The following is a 15,018-nucleotide window of genomic DNA, read 5'->3' as shown; positions in this document are numbered from 1 at the left end:
CCTGTGTGAGTCCCCATCCTGCTATTGGCCAAGGATGATGCTTCAGATCAAAGCACTTGGGAAAGCCTCTGCTGTACCAATGTGGGTGGGTTCTTCCTGCTTTTTTTTTTTTTTTTAAATTTTTTTCCCCTCTAAGTCATTAAATAAAATTTAGAGCCAAGTGTGATGGTGCAGGCTGTAATCCCAGCACCTGCAAGCTGGAGGCAGCTGGACCAGGAGGTCAAGGACATTGTATTAGTTTGAAGACAGCATGTAGCCAACTGAGCTACATTTCTAGCTCTGAACAATGTCAACTGTACTTGTCTTAGATATGCAGCTTTTTCTGAGTTGTTCTATCTGAAGAGTACACACACACACACACACACACACACACACACACACACACAGGTTCATACATGTATGTAATGTATACTGATGGTATCACTCTCCTGATATCCTGAAATAGTCCTCATCCCTATTTTTAAAAAAGAATTCACTCAGCTAGGCAGTGGTGGCACACACCTTTAATCCCAGCGTGGGAAGCAGAGGCAGGGGGATCTCTGTGAGTTCAAAGCCTGGTCTACAGAGGAGTTCTAGGAAAGCCAGGGCTGCACAGAGAAACCTTGTCTCAAAAACCAAAACTAAAAACTGAACGGCACCATGGGCAGAGTCTGTGTGAACATAAACCTCTGGACCTGTTGAGGAAAGAGCACTTCTGAGGCAGAAGGGGCCAGGAGAGCGAGTCTGTGCCTACAGAGGCAGTCTGACAGCAACTTACCACAGGTCATCTGGGGACAGAGGAAGGGACCTCCACCCATCTTTAAAATGCATCACTATTAAACCCTTCCTTCCTTTCTTTTTTTAAGGAGCTGAGGATCGAACCCAGGGCCTTGCATTTGCGAGGCGAGCGCTCTGCCACTGAGCTAAATCCCCAACCCCTTCCTTTCTTATTTATCCCCAAGATCTCACATTAAAAGCATAAATAATTTTAAAAGTCCTACAGTCTTTACAAATTCAAACACATTAAATTTTCAGTCTCTTTAAAAGATCTAATCTCTCTCTCTCTAAACAAACAAACAAACAAACAAACAAAAAAACTCAAATCTCTTTTAAAAGTACAAGTGGGCTGTGGGCTCCTTTAAAAATCAAAATTAAGTATCTTCATGAGGGAAGAACCAGGGCACTGTCATAATCTGCATCCAAGCAAAACCAAACTCCAATAGTATAAATAACTTCATGACCAATTATCTGTGATTCACTCATAATCCTCTAGATTCCTGCAAAGAGCGATGGTCACTTCTCCGGCTCTGCTCTCTGCAGCACACACAGATGTCTTCTTTGCCAGTGAAGGGACAGATGTGCTGACAAAGTGAGGGCAAGAAGGCAAAGAACAAATACACCCCACTGCGAATGCGCATGTATACACGCACTCATGCACGCGACACATGTACCCTCCAGCCTTGGTGTTCTAGGAGATACAAACATTAAAGTGAGGAGTGTGGGCTGGAGTAGTCTCACGGGCAGGAGCTTGGGTAGAAGGAGAATCAACACCCGCTACCCACTTGTCCATGACCCAAGGCAGGCAGTGACCCTAAATCAAGCCTCACAGATTCACAGGGACACAGGCAGGTGAGCACTCTCTGAAGCACTTTTTGCTGTGGTGTGGATCGGTACAACTTAGGATCTCACACTAGAGGACTAGCAATGTGAGGTGTGGCAGGGAATGCCAGGTGGCTTTGGCCCATCACTGCTGGCACACAACAGTGTGGCTAGCTCTCAAACACAAGCTGTTGGGTGAAAACCATGGAAAACAGAAACACATCCAAGGCCTGTTCTGGAAGCTGAAGCTTGTTTGTTTGTAGACAGGGTCTCTCTACATAGCCCAGGCTGTCCTTACTCTGTAGAGTAGGCTGGCCTCGAACTCACAGAGATATGCCTGCCTTTGTCTCCTATACTCTGTAAGGATAGGTCTCTAGCCACAGCATACACAGACACTTTGAAAAGAGGTAGCAGTGGCTAGAGGGATAGAGAAAGAAGGAAGACAATCTACCCACTGACAGAAGGAGGTAGTCACTGTTTTTCTAGCAGCAGACAGCTGTGTGGCAATAGCCCCTGCCTCTCTTCCTGTGGGGATGTGAGGTGAAGGAGGCAGGCAGGAGAAGCAGGACACAGAGCACAGCACAGTCTTCAAAGAAACCACACTGCTTTGTTCTCAAAAGCCACCAATCTGTTGGTCCTGATGTGATCTGTGAGTGTGTGAGCTCCGGTCAGGAACTGAGCAGAGGCCTCTCTACCCTGTTGTGGGCACTGAAATGCTGGCCCAATTCCCACTTCCCAGCTCCCGGAACGGAGATTCTAATTGGTCAAAGGCAACAGGGTGAGTTGTTTCTCTATGATCTCACTGGCCAACTGGCAGGGACACATGACCTAAGCTGGACCAATTGCAGCCAGAAAGGATGTATAACTCAAGAGGGAAGGGTCTTTTAATGTACTCTCTCTCAATGCCTGCAGACAAGAAAGCACATGGCTCTAGATGTCACTGGAAGCCATTCTGGGACCTAGGGACATGAGGAGGAAGCCAAGATTGAGAGCTGGTATCTGTGACGCACATGTTGAGCTGCTGATTATATCCAGTCTGATGTCACCCACCTCTGGACTTATAGAATATATGAAAGGGCTTTCCTGTTTGACCAGATGGTGCCAGTATGTTAGCTATTTGCAAGCACAAGAATTTTTTTTTTCCTTTTCCCGAGACAGGGTTTCTCTGTAGCTTTGGAGCCTGTCCTAGACTAGCTCTGTAGACCAGGCTGGCCTCAAACTCCCAGAGATCCACCTGCCTCTGCCTCCCGAATGCTGGGATTACAGGCGTGCACCACCACCGCCTGGTTGAGCACAAGAATCTTGATGGAGATGTGCATGCTAGCCAACTGTCTTCGCTTTGTTTGTTTTTTTAAAGACAGGGTCTTGCTATATAGCCTAGGCTGGGCTTGAACTTGCGACCCTGCTGCCTCAGCCTCCTGAGCACTGGGATTACAGACATGTGTCACTACACCTGGCCAGCCAGTTACTTTTTAAGTATTAAAGAAAAGTCTCTACAAGAGGGAAACGGGTAGCAGCAGTAGAAACAGGAAGGCCAATATATCCCTGTGTAAACAGATGATCTGCAGTTCTCAAGTAGTGTGTCCTCCATGCAAAGGGCACAGAGCAGTCCTTGGTGGTGTCCTGTGTATGCAGGGCTCAGGGAAACACCAGCAGTGGTTCACTGCATTCTCCATCTTCACAACAGCTGCTGCGCTGCTGGCTACAGTAGGCTCCCGTGTTCTGCTGCTCCTGACAGCAGCAGGGGGCTCATCTCCAGCTGCTGGGCTGAGGATGAGAGACAGCCCTGAAGCCGGCTGGCTTGCGGGCAGCTGCTCTGTTCCTGCATCAAAGGTCGGACTTTAGGATCTGGGCCGCTGCTGTGAGCTCTGAGAAGGCACATGGCCCGAGGACCTCAGCGCGTGGACCTCTCAAGACTCCCAGCACCCCATCACCCCATCAGTGACAAGAGTGGAAAACAAAGGAATGCTCTCTCTGAACCCAGCCTGCTCTGGGTCTAATAGCTGTTCTGTCCGTGAGCAGCTGGGTGCCTGGACCTGAAAAGCACTGACACAGCTTGTCATGTGAATTTGGAAAGCACTTGGCAGAGAGTGCCAGGCACACGGCTACTTCATTACTATTGTTATTTGACAGTGTGTAGCTATGTATTTCACCACTGAAATATAGTTACATGCGGTGAAATGTACCTGTTTTAATAATACAATTGATGATTTGTGTGGGGGTTGGTTTTCTTTTTCTTGTCTCTTGTTTTTGAAACAAGGTCTCAGATGTTAGCCTGGAACTCCCTAGGTAGCTGAGGATAATCTTGAACTTCTGATCCTCCTGTCTTGGCCTCTAAAGTGCTGGGATTACAGGTGTAAGCCACCATATCCAGAATATTAGCTACTTTTCTATTCCTGTGATAAAACACCATGACCAAGGCAACCTACAGAAGGGAGGGTTTATTTGGTCTTACAGTTCCAGAGGGATAAGAGGCCATCACTTCATCATGGGAAAGTGTGAGCAAGCACCAGACATGGCAGTGGGAAGAGCTGAGAGCTCACATCTTAGAGCAGGAAACAGGGGGCACAAACTCCAAATGGCACCCCTAGTGACATACTTCCTCCAGCAAAGCTGTACCTCCTAAGGCCTTCCCAAACAGTGCCACTAACGGGGGCCAACTATTCCAAAGCCAGAGTCCACGGGGCCATGTTACTCAGACCACCACAGCTAGTGATGGAATTGTGACACCTCTACAACTGTCTAACTCCAGATGACCCACACTGAGTACATCTCACCCCACCCCACCCCAAACAAGCTCCTCTTCCTTGCCCTGCTTCTCAGGAAAGGCACTCCTGTGTTTGGGGCCTTGTGGAGGCCCAGGGGTGAAGATAAACCTATTTCCACAGGCTGACGTGGAGCCATGGCAGCTTTCTTGTGCCCAGTCTTTCTTCCTTCCTCACCCTGCTAAATGTGTGAGCAAAAGCAGGAGAGTGACAAGCGGCCAGGCCCCTGTTATTTGGGGGCTCCTCCTCCACCTCTCTGGGCGGTTGACTTCTTTCAATTCAGGCACCCTGGCTACTGTTCTCTCACACCTGATTTTTAGACCCACTCTGTAGAGCTGCTAGAATCATTAGGAAATACAAAATCTGGTCAGTTCTCCCCAGGGCCTGAACCCTATTTCCATGTCTGTCCTGAGGGTCAACTCTTTTTTTTTTTTTTTTCCAAGACAGGGTTTCTCTATGTAGCTTTGTGCCTTTCCTGGATCTCACTCTATAGTTCAGGCTGGCCTTGAACTCACAGAGAGCCACCTGTCTCTACCTCTTGACCTCTTGTTCATGGTATTCTAAGCTTGGCCCATCTCCCACAGCTGAGGATCCCTCCTTATTCCTTTCTCTTCCTATCTCACTGGAAACTTTCTATTTTGTTTTTGAGACAAGGTTTCTCTATGTAGCCCAGGCTGGTCCAGAACTCCAGATTCTCCTGTTTGAGCCCCATGCCCCCATCCAGTACTAAGATTACAGACATGTTCCACCATGCCCAGCACCACACGTTTTTTCTTTTTAGCAACTGAGTCTCATGTAGTGCAGGCAGGCCACCAATTCATTATGTGGCTCAGGATAACCCTGAACTCCTGACATTCCTACCTCTACCTTCCAAATGCTGGATCAGAGGTATCCATCACTAAGTATCAATTACTACGTATCACTAGCAATTTTTCAAATGACATTTTTTTAAATTTTGCATTTTCCTTTATTTATATAGAATAGACTCTTAGAGTCTCTAACTAGAGAACTCTAGCCAGACAGTAGTCTACATTTCACATACAGACACAAAAGAACAGTTTGCATTGACTGATGTGAAGTTAGAACAGTGATAACAACAGCCACCACTTATTGAGTCTGGGCATGCTGGGAACCAATTAATCTCATCAAATCAAATTTCTATTAAGATTATTATAGAGTTGGGTTGTGGTAGTGTATGCCTTTAATCCCAGCACTCAGGAAGCAGAGGCAGGCGAGTTCTAGGACAGCCAGGACTACACAAAAAACAAAAAACAAACAAAAACTTGTGAGACATAACATGAAAAGTTACTAAACGTAGTTTGTAAATGCTAATACTGGACAAAACTCCATAACCAAGATGCAATCTATTGATTTTATTTAGATTTTTTTCTTGTTTTCTAAGACAAGGTCTTATACTCTACAGCCCACGTGGTCTCACAACTCTACCATGGCCTGAGCTGTCCTTGAATCTATAGTCATGCCTGTCTGCACCAACTTCAACTTCCTGTCCATGGAGCTTCCTACTAGGGTCACACTACACTCAGTTCTTCTTCTTTCTTAAGAATTATGATTTGTGTATGGCACGAGGGCGCACAGGTATCACAGCAAGTGTGTGTGGAGGCCAGAGAACGATGCTGTACTTGGCTCTCTCCTTCCATCTATATGTGGGTTCGAGACCGAGCTGGGTGACCAGGTCGCTACACACTAAGCTATCTGTCAGCCCATTATTCAGGTTTTCTATGCATGTATGTATATACATTGTGTGTGTGTGTGTGTGTGTGTGTGTGCGCGCGCGCGCGCTAAAAGTTCAACACATGCATGCTTGTGTATTCACCACCATCATGATAGGAGCAGGGAGGGTGTATGGCTGAGCAATAAAACATCTGCCTTGAGTGGTCCCCTGGGTTTCACCCCTGTCCTCTGTTCCACAATAGTTTTGTTTCTGTTTCTTCCATGCCCATCTCCCACTAATACCCCATTCCTGGCCACGGTCAGTCATATCTATAGCCTAATTCTGCAAGCATTCCATTTAGAAATGTTGTACATGGGGGGCTCACTCTGCAGGAAGACTGGCTTTTCTCTCAGCATTATCTCCCAATGGTTCCTCCAGCCCACCTTGAGTCTCCACAGCTGGCTCACCCTCCAGCCGGCCCCATCTCAACAGTGTGCTCTCGCTCTCTGAGGATTATGCCACAGCGCGGACACTCCATGGGTTTGTTTACCTGGACACCTGGGCTGTTTCCAGACTTGGCAAGAAGTAGAGCTTTTTTGGTGAACAATGATAGGTACATTTCTGTGTGAACACAAGTCTTATTTCTCTGGGCTGAGTGCCCAAGAGTGCAACGGGCTGGGTCATATGACATATGACATGGTCATATGGCTGTGTGTTTAGTTTTTATGAAACTGTGTGTTTTCTGGATGGACCTAACTTTTCGTTCCCACCAGCAACGTCTGAGGGACCCCACTCTCCACACTCTTCACTGCTGACTCTGTTTCACTTCCTCAGCAAAAGCCCTCTGTGGGGTTACTGTGCATCAGGTACTATTCCAAAGCTGGGGATGTAGCAAGGACACAGAATGTGATTGAGTTGTAGTGGCATCCAGGAGGATCAGGAGGCCAGCTTCTGCTACCTGATGAGACCCCATCTCAGCACACCAAGAGACAGGAGCTTAGCGGCCGGCCGACAGGCAGCGCAGGCACTACACCACAGCGCGCTCTCACTCTCTGAGGATTATGCCACAGCGCGGACACTCCACAGGTTTGTTTACCTGGACACCTGGGCTGTTTCCAGATTTGAGCGGTTGTGGTGAGGTGGTGAGGGCCAGAAGGAAGCAAACAGACAGCATAATAAATAAATAAAGAAAGAAAGGATGAGCACTCTGGTTACAGAGTCCATTTACATCTACTGTGCATGCATGGCTCAGGCAAAGGGCCTGACTTACCTGCATCTCAACTCCCCATCTGTAAAACCAGATGGTAAGACTGTCTCAACAGAAGTAAAAAGAAGACTGGGGTGTAGCTCAGCAGAAGAATGCTTGCCTAGAATCACTAGTGGGGGGCTGGGGTGTAGCTCAGCAGTAGAATGCTTGCTTAGGCCCAATGCCAAGTACTATCATAATATAAAAACCACCTTCACAGGTGCTGGAGGACCAAGTGGCTATCTTAGCATACTGGCAGCAAAGACAGGCCTGATGGAGACCGCCTGTATACAGGTCTCTGCCAGCACCTCAGTCAGAAGGTAGTGTTACTAAGAAGTCATATAGCTGTGAGGGCCTCCAAGATGTGTACAACACAGCCTCATGTTCTGAAGGGACACCCAGTCTGCTGAGGACTGACAGCTGCAGGCCGGGCAGAGGAAGGGAAGCAGGGCTGCTCATTTATCCAGCAGTGTGCAGTAGTGGCTCCCGGGGCAAACTGAGGAACCTGGGACTTTGCACACCCTGGGGATCTGACGCTATTCACAGGTGGGCTGAAGAGGAGTAACACAGCACCTGCCCCCACCTCTCTGGGCCCACAAAGAAACCACACTTGGGAGTAAAGGGGATGTGGGAACCCCTTCTGGCCTGCCTACCTCTCCACAAGCCTGGCCCAGAAGAGGGAACCAAGGGAGACACTTGGTTGACAGCCTATGAAGGGGCAGAAGTGAGGAGCAGCAGCTCGGGGCCTAGGAGAGAATGAGGGCGCCTACATGGAGAGGGGAGTGGCCTTGGCTGAGAGGGCACACTCATGAGTCATGGCAGCCCAAGACTTTTCCGAGGAAAGTCAGAGCTGCAGTGACCTGCTTTGTGGGCCTCCCATGGCCTGGAGTGATGGACAAGCTGCTGCTTTCCTAGGCGTGAATCTAGAACTAGAGCACCTTCTCCTCTGCAGGAAAGGACTTTCAATCCCTCAGGTGGGCAGCCAGGTGGCAGTGGAGGGTGGAGCCTCTGACCAGGAGTCTGGTTTTCCTGGTGGAGGAGGGTGCTGGGATGGCGAAGTCTTAGATGGTTGCTTCTTTCCTTGCAACCCTATCATGCAACTATAGTCCCAGATCATGGAAGGTGAAGCAAGAGGATCAGCCTGGACTACACAGCAGGACCCTATCTCAAAGAAAACAAACCAAATGAACCGTTCCTCTAGCCTAAAATCCTTCCATAACACCCAGGGCAATGGAAAGACACAGGGCCCACTCTGGTCAACTCTGTTGTCTTCCCTCACAATGCTGGAGTGATGTCAGCTTCTCCAATACACTCAGCACCTTCCTACCTCAGGCCTCTTGTTTTGGTTTATCTAGAGAAGAGTTCAAGTGCAATGCCCCACAAATTATGCAGCTGAGTTTCCCACATTTGGGAAAACTGCAGGAGTCAGCACACCTGGAGTGCAATGGATGAGCCTTGCTCTGAAGAAACCACCTCTGTGATCATGGTATCTCTCCTGCCAGGTAAGTAATGGAGATGTGCTGTCTCCCACAAACAACTAGCACCCTGTCTGCCACTGCAGGGTTCCTATCTACCTCCAAGTTGAAGACTGATGGCTGCTGCTTCAGAAGGCCTCCTGAGACCCTCCTGTCCCCACCCCATTCTAGAACAGGACTCCTCCTTTCTGCTCCCTCCACATGTCCATGTTCCATCTTTCCGGTTAATTACCCCAGGTAAGCCACATGGCTACCTGCAAGACTGCTTACCCAGATGGTGGGGGTTATGAGGTCAGACTCTTGGAAATGCAGCCTTACTCTTTTTGTTTGTTTGTGTTTTGAGACAGGGTTTCTCTGTATAACAGCTCTGGCTGTCCTGGAACTTGCTCTCTGGACCAGGCAGGCCTCAAATTCACAGAGATCCACCTGCTTCTGCCTCCTAAGTGCAGGGATTAGAGATGGGCACCACCACGGCCTGATCCCAGTTTATGAATGGGGAGGACGTGTCAGGCCTGTCCACAGCACCAGATACTCAGGAGTTTCCTGGCAACATTTCCAGTGACCCTAACACCTGCTGGCAACAGGTGGTCAGGTAAACAGAACTCATGGACATTTTCCCAGAATGCTGAACTCCCAACCTGAGAGTCATTTAAAATGTTTGTATTGTATGGTTACTGTGTAGTATACATGGCTTAAGCATTTGAGGAACACAATAAACGTGAAGGGCCACACATTCACCTGACATGTCAGTGGGGCCTATCTCCAATTGGTCCCACTTCCTAGCCTTCTCTGCCTCTCTTCACTTCTCTCTGGACAGCTGTTCCTGTCTCTAGGTATATTCCTCCTCCAGGGATGATCTTGGGCCTCTGGTTTTCAGCACTATGTTTTGCTGAGGACCCCGATTTTCCTTCTGCCTAGGCCTCTCGTGTCCACTGCAGAACCACACGCTCCCTACCATCTCTCACAGCTATCTAGACTTTCACATCTCCTCTACACCACTTCACAAGGCCTCACATGGATGCACTGTTGTACAGCAATTTCCTCTGAAATAAAGCATTCCACCTTGGAGGGGAGCTCATTAAGACGCAGGATATTCTTTTTGTTTTTGTTTTTGGTGAGACAGAGTTTTGCTATGCAGCCCTGGATGGCTCAGAACTATGTAGATCAGGCTGGCCAACTCACTATGTAGAAATGGGCCTGCCTCTGCCTGAGTGCTGACCCACCATACTAGTTTGTTCTAAAGGGAGGTGGAAGCCAGGTGCAGGCGGATCTCTGTGAGTTTTGAGATCAGCCTGTTCTACAGAGTGAGTTCCAGGACAGCCAGAGCTGTTACACAGAGTAACTCTGTCTTGAAAAACTAAGAGAGAGGGGGATGGGGTGGGGCAAACAATTCAAGAGCTTCAGGAAGTCTCTAAAAGTGACCAGAATCAGCAGGAACTTCTCTGAGTTCTCACAAGAACCGTGAGGCACTCGGACAGGATAAGCTGCTTGAAAAGCAGCATTTTCCAATCTGCAGAGCTGCGTGAAAGTCGCATAGCAGGCTCCAGGGCTCCACTTCCATGAGCCGTTGTCCATTCTGGGCGAGCTTTGAGTCACTTCTGCTCCTGTGAGCAATTCCCCACCTGTCCTCCTGTAAGTAACCCCAATAAAATCCACTGGTTCACTAGTGAGACTTGGATGGTATCCTTTGGCAATCTGTCATTGGTTCACTATCTGGGGCAAGAAGATACTGTTCATATCTCTCAGGAATAGTGTCACACAACACATATCCCAACTCAATACTTTCACCACTCACTCAGCTGGCAGGTGGGCTCAATCTCATCCTAGGCTCCTTCTCCCACCACTCCATACCCACATCCGGCCAGCAAGCCTCTCTGGTTAAGTGGAAGTCATTCTTTCCTCACTATCTCCTGCTTACCATGGCCAACACTATGAGAGGATCCTGCTGTGGGAGACATGTAGGTCACATTCCCAAAAGCCCTTGTAGGGAAAAGGCTTCAGTCACCACAAGCCCCAAAGGCCACCCTGCACTCACTCATCCTGTTGTCTTTGTTTCTGACCCACTAAAGTGGGTGTGTGGCAGCATCTCCCTGTGATTATCACTTGCATTTTTCCATAATGACATTGAGCGTGCTGAGGTCTGAGTGCTAATGATAACGGCAGTGACAATGAGCTGTGGCTTGACTGACAGTGTGTAGTAAGAGCTAAACACAGCTGTGGAACCCTCTCCAAAGGGTCCAAGGCGTTTTGGAATTCTGAGCAATCTGGGTCTCAGGCAAACCAGCAGGGTCTGGGGAGTGCTGGCAACCCAGCCCAAGGGGAGTTCTGATGAGTACACAGTATGGGCCAGGGCTGTGTACCAGGGACCTGAGTGGCCACAGCCACACCCTAACTCCTCACTGGTGGACTCTCAGCAGGAGCTATACTGAGCATTACTACATCCCAGGCCCCAAATCTAACATAAATTTTTACTTCGAGACTCAATATATTTCATAGCAGTGATAAATACAGGTAGATGGTTATGTTGACTCTATCTTTAGTTTTAATTTAAAAAGTACATTTGTTGTGTGTGCACGTGCACACACAGTATAAAGGTCAGAGAACAACTTGAGGTAGCTGACTCTCTCCTTCCATCATGAGGGTCCTAGCGGGTCAGGTCATCTGGTTTGGCAGAAACGCCTTTATCCTCTGAGTTAGCTTGTCAGCCCTGGTTTTTGTTTCGTTTTGTTCTTTTCTGAGAAAGCATCTCTCTATGTAATCTTGGGGTGCCCTGAACCTGAGACAAAAGGCTAAGGTGCCTATTTAACATATCAGAGTGGACCTGGCCTCCAGGTTCTCCCAGCATCCCTCAGTGTCTACCTGTTACAGGATATGGCTGGCATGCCCTGCCCTCCACCCTGAACTCTCCAGCTCAGGGTCTGGCTGCTGCTCCCTGGAGGCTCTTCCCTAGATAGTCCAGACATTTTGGTTATCCACCCTTTTGTACTTTGTCCTCCTGGCCGCTGCTCCTGGGTCCCCTCTCTCCTCTCCTCCCCTCCTCCCCATATGGCCCAGCTCAGTCTGGTCACGTCCACTCTGGACTCTCCCAGATGTCCCTGCTTCTGACTGTGTTCTCACTTTATCTATAATAAGCTGTCCTCCACCACATCTAGGGGCAGTCATGCTCTTCCCTTTGCATTTCTTGTTTTCAGTCATTTACTACCATATCCATGTTTAATACCATGCTTAAGTTGTTTATGTGTTTGTTTTGAGTCAGAGTCTCTCATGCAACCCAGGCTGGCTTTGAATTTCGGATCCTCCTGGCTCCACCTGTTCCTTCTATGGAATGCTTGTTCCTTTACCGGGATCCTCTCCTCTACCTCTCAACTCCACTAAGTCACTGTCTCCACAGCCTTCAGGCCTCCTCCCATGACAGATATCTCTATACATGTCAAGCCCCTCCTCACATACACCCCCCCTGAAGTACTCACAGCAGACATAGACACCTAAGACGGTGAACTTGATCACTTTGTATTTCAGAGTCCCAAGAAAGCATGGTATACAGCAGGTGCTAAAGAAACACCACACAGCTCTACTGGCAGCCATTCATGTGCGAGCTGCTCAGAGCCCCGCTCACTCTGCCACTGTCCTGTCCTCATGCTGTGTCTCTCAGCTATGAAGCTTCAAGACAGGGGAGCCTCAGGGCCTGGGCTCCTGAAACACAGAATCAATCCCGCCCCACCTGACCTGCTGTGTGTCACATGTCCCCAGTAAGGAATGACATTTACAGTGCTCATTTTCAGATTTCATGTTAATTTGTTTCCACCTCAGAATCTCACTGGCAGCTGTCAGTCCCATAAATGAATACAGTCAGTAGAAGCAGAGACACTGTGATGAGACCTGGTGGCTGAGAGAAAGCAAAGGCCTCTGGCTGCAGGGGTTACTGCAGTGAAAGGACTGGGGAAGGGCAGGCAAAACACCGACTCCCTGGGAAGTGCCACTTCCACTTCCTGTTGGGGAGATGAAAGGTCCCACCCAGAGCTGATGCCTTTACATAAGGCTGCAGGCTGCCTCATCAAACATACTCTTTAGGGCTCACAGCCAACCTCCAGTCCCTGGAGACACCCCGGAAAACCCTATTAGCCAGAGGACGCTTAAGTAGCAAGGATGCATGAAGGGTGTGGGCTAATTCGGGTTGACAACCTTCCGAAGAATCCCCCACTGGGGCACTGCCCTCCCGCTCCTTCTGAGAGAATAAATCACACTGTCAGGTCTGATTTGGGACTCGGGTGATGGGCTGTACAAAGCATCCGTGTGTTCTAGCTGCAGAGGTCAAGGGCAGCCACAATCCCAAGGCCAGTGCTAAAAAGCCTAGGGACTTCGTGAGAAACAGGGCTGGGAACCAACAGCTGTAGGCTCCTGGCACACACCAAAGAAATTCCTGTTTTCTCCTGCAAAACTCCTGGCCCAAGCCTCAGCTGCAAATCCCTGTTCCCAGAAGACAGTTCTGCTATATCCAGGCACCATAGGAGTTTGGAATTGGGTGGGTAAGGATCACCAACGGCCGCAGGGAGCGCTGCTGGCGGTAGTCGTGGTGGTGCTGCGGCTGCGGCTGCGGCTGCAGTTGCTGCGGCTGCTAGTGGTGGGTGGCGGCAGCAGCTATAAGGGCTAATGGGTATGAGCTGGCACCACTATCAGCAGTGGCAGTATCAGAATTCACACCAGCACCCACTAAGTGGCCTGCCAGCCAGGTACTTAAGACAGACTTACAGAAACACATTTAACCTTTGAGACCACTTCTAGGGACCAAAGGCAGCTCTGGGGCCAGCCAGTGTGGTCCAGCTGAGCCTGGAACCCGGCTTGGCTGGACTCTGAGCCAGTGCTCTCGGGTTCCCCATCAGCCTGTTTTCATTTCACTGGCTTGCCGAAGGCTCTCCCGAAGCCAAGTGAAGGTGTTCACGGCCCTGGGGCTTTCCTGGCTAGGACTCTTTTCAACATGCTGCACTGTAGGAGGAGCGCAGAGGCACCCAGGAAACTTGGGCTGAGGCGATCAGCAGGATGCCAGGCAGGTGGCATGGCGGGGACCTTTCTTCAGACAGAATAACTAAAAGCACAGGTACTGTTTGCTGGGACAAGGGAGACGAAAGTAATTTCCTGCCTCCCTACCCCCAAAGTCCCTAGGAGCTGCAAGGAGGATGTTCAACCGGGGGAGCCCCTCAGAACCAGACCACGCCCAGAGGGAAGGATTTATACACAGGCATAAAGCTGGGCAGGCTGTCACATCTGTCCCTGGCTGGGAGAATCTGGACACGCTGGACAGAATGTAGCCTGGCCTGAAGGGGCTCTGGAGAAAGGCTGTATGAGTTCTACCAGGCCCACTATTCTGTAGGCACCCTCCCCGTCCTGTGCCTCAGTTTCCACGTCATTACTACAGGGATATGACAGCAATGACCTCATAGGGTGGGCATAAGGGCAGAGTGAGCTCATGCATGGAGAGTGCTTACAGCAGCGCCTGGCACAAAGTCAGCTTCCATTAATACCAATTATTACTGCTCTTCTCCCCTGTGGAGCCAGACACTGCTGGCTGGTTTACCATCTGACTCTTTCCATTCCCCTTTCCTTTGGCTACTTCTTCTAGAAGGCTGAAAACTTAAATGAAATTTCCTGCCTGCCTTGCAGAAGGGAAAGTGATATGACATTGTTCTGCTCGATGAGATGTGAGTGGTGTCATCTAGATTCAGGGGATTCTGGGAGTGCTCAAGTTGTCCAGACTTAAACACACGTGTCCCTGGAGTTGATCCCTATTTGTGCTATCTGGAGCTGTAGCAACATCCCTTGACCATGAGGAAAAAGGCCCTGACCCATCACACCGTAAGAGGCTTTTTCTTTTCTATCAAAGGTTGTTAGCCTGACAAGGGCCCTACCTCTTGCATCAATTAGCCAAGAACTGCAGCTAACAAATGGAAGCTATGGGGACATTAGAGAGATACCTCAGTAGAAACTGTCACAGAGGAGACACAGCTACCAGCTGATGCTGATATTAGTGCATGCAAGTCTGAGGAAAAGTAGAGCTTTGTCAGAGTCCCAAAGATTCCTCCAAAATGGCTGAGTTATATTTGGAATGGTGGTGGGACTGGCAGGGGAGTTATCTGGCACACAGACACCATCTTAGCCAAGCAAGTCAGATGACCAACACTGGGGGTGATATACACAGACACTCTGGGTCCCTGGGATGATGCCCTGATGAGGGAACATCTCTTCTGTGATATTCTTCTAAGTAACAATATCACCTCAATAGAGTCA

General features: G+C 49.2%; 1 protein-coding gene and 1 pseudogene across 3 annotated transcripts in view; both read right to left on the bottom strand.

Moving 5' to 3' along the window:
- Sipa1l3 (signal induced proliferation associated 1 like 3) overlaps positions 1–15,018 on the bottom strand; it is a 207,223-nt gene that overhangs the window by 97,916 nt on the left and 94,289 nt on the right. The gene's annotated exons all lie outside the window — the stretch shown is intronic.
- Positions 8,636–8,771, bottom strand: LOC118576957 (annotated as a pseudogene).

This window comes from Onychomys torridus, chromosome 1 (assembly GCF_903995425.1).
Source record: "Onychomys torridus chromosome 1, mOncTor1.1, whole genome shotgun sequence".
Classification (NCBI taxonomy): Eukaryota; Metazoa; Chordata; class Mammalia; order Rodentia; family Cricetidae; genus Onychomys; species Onychomys torridus.
The sequence above is the reverse complement of the archived record's forward strand: the minus strand, read 5'-3'. Positions and strand labels throughout refer to the sequence as shown.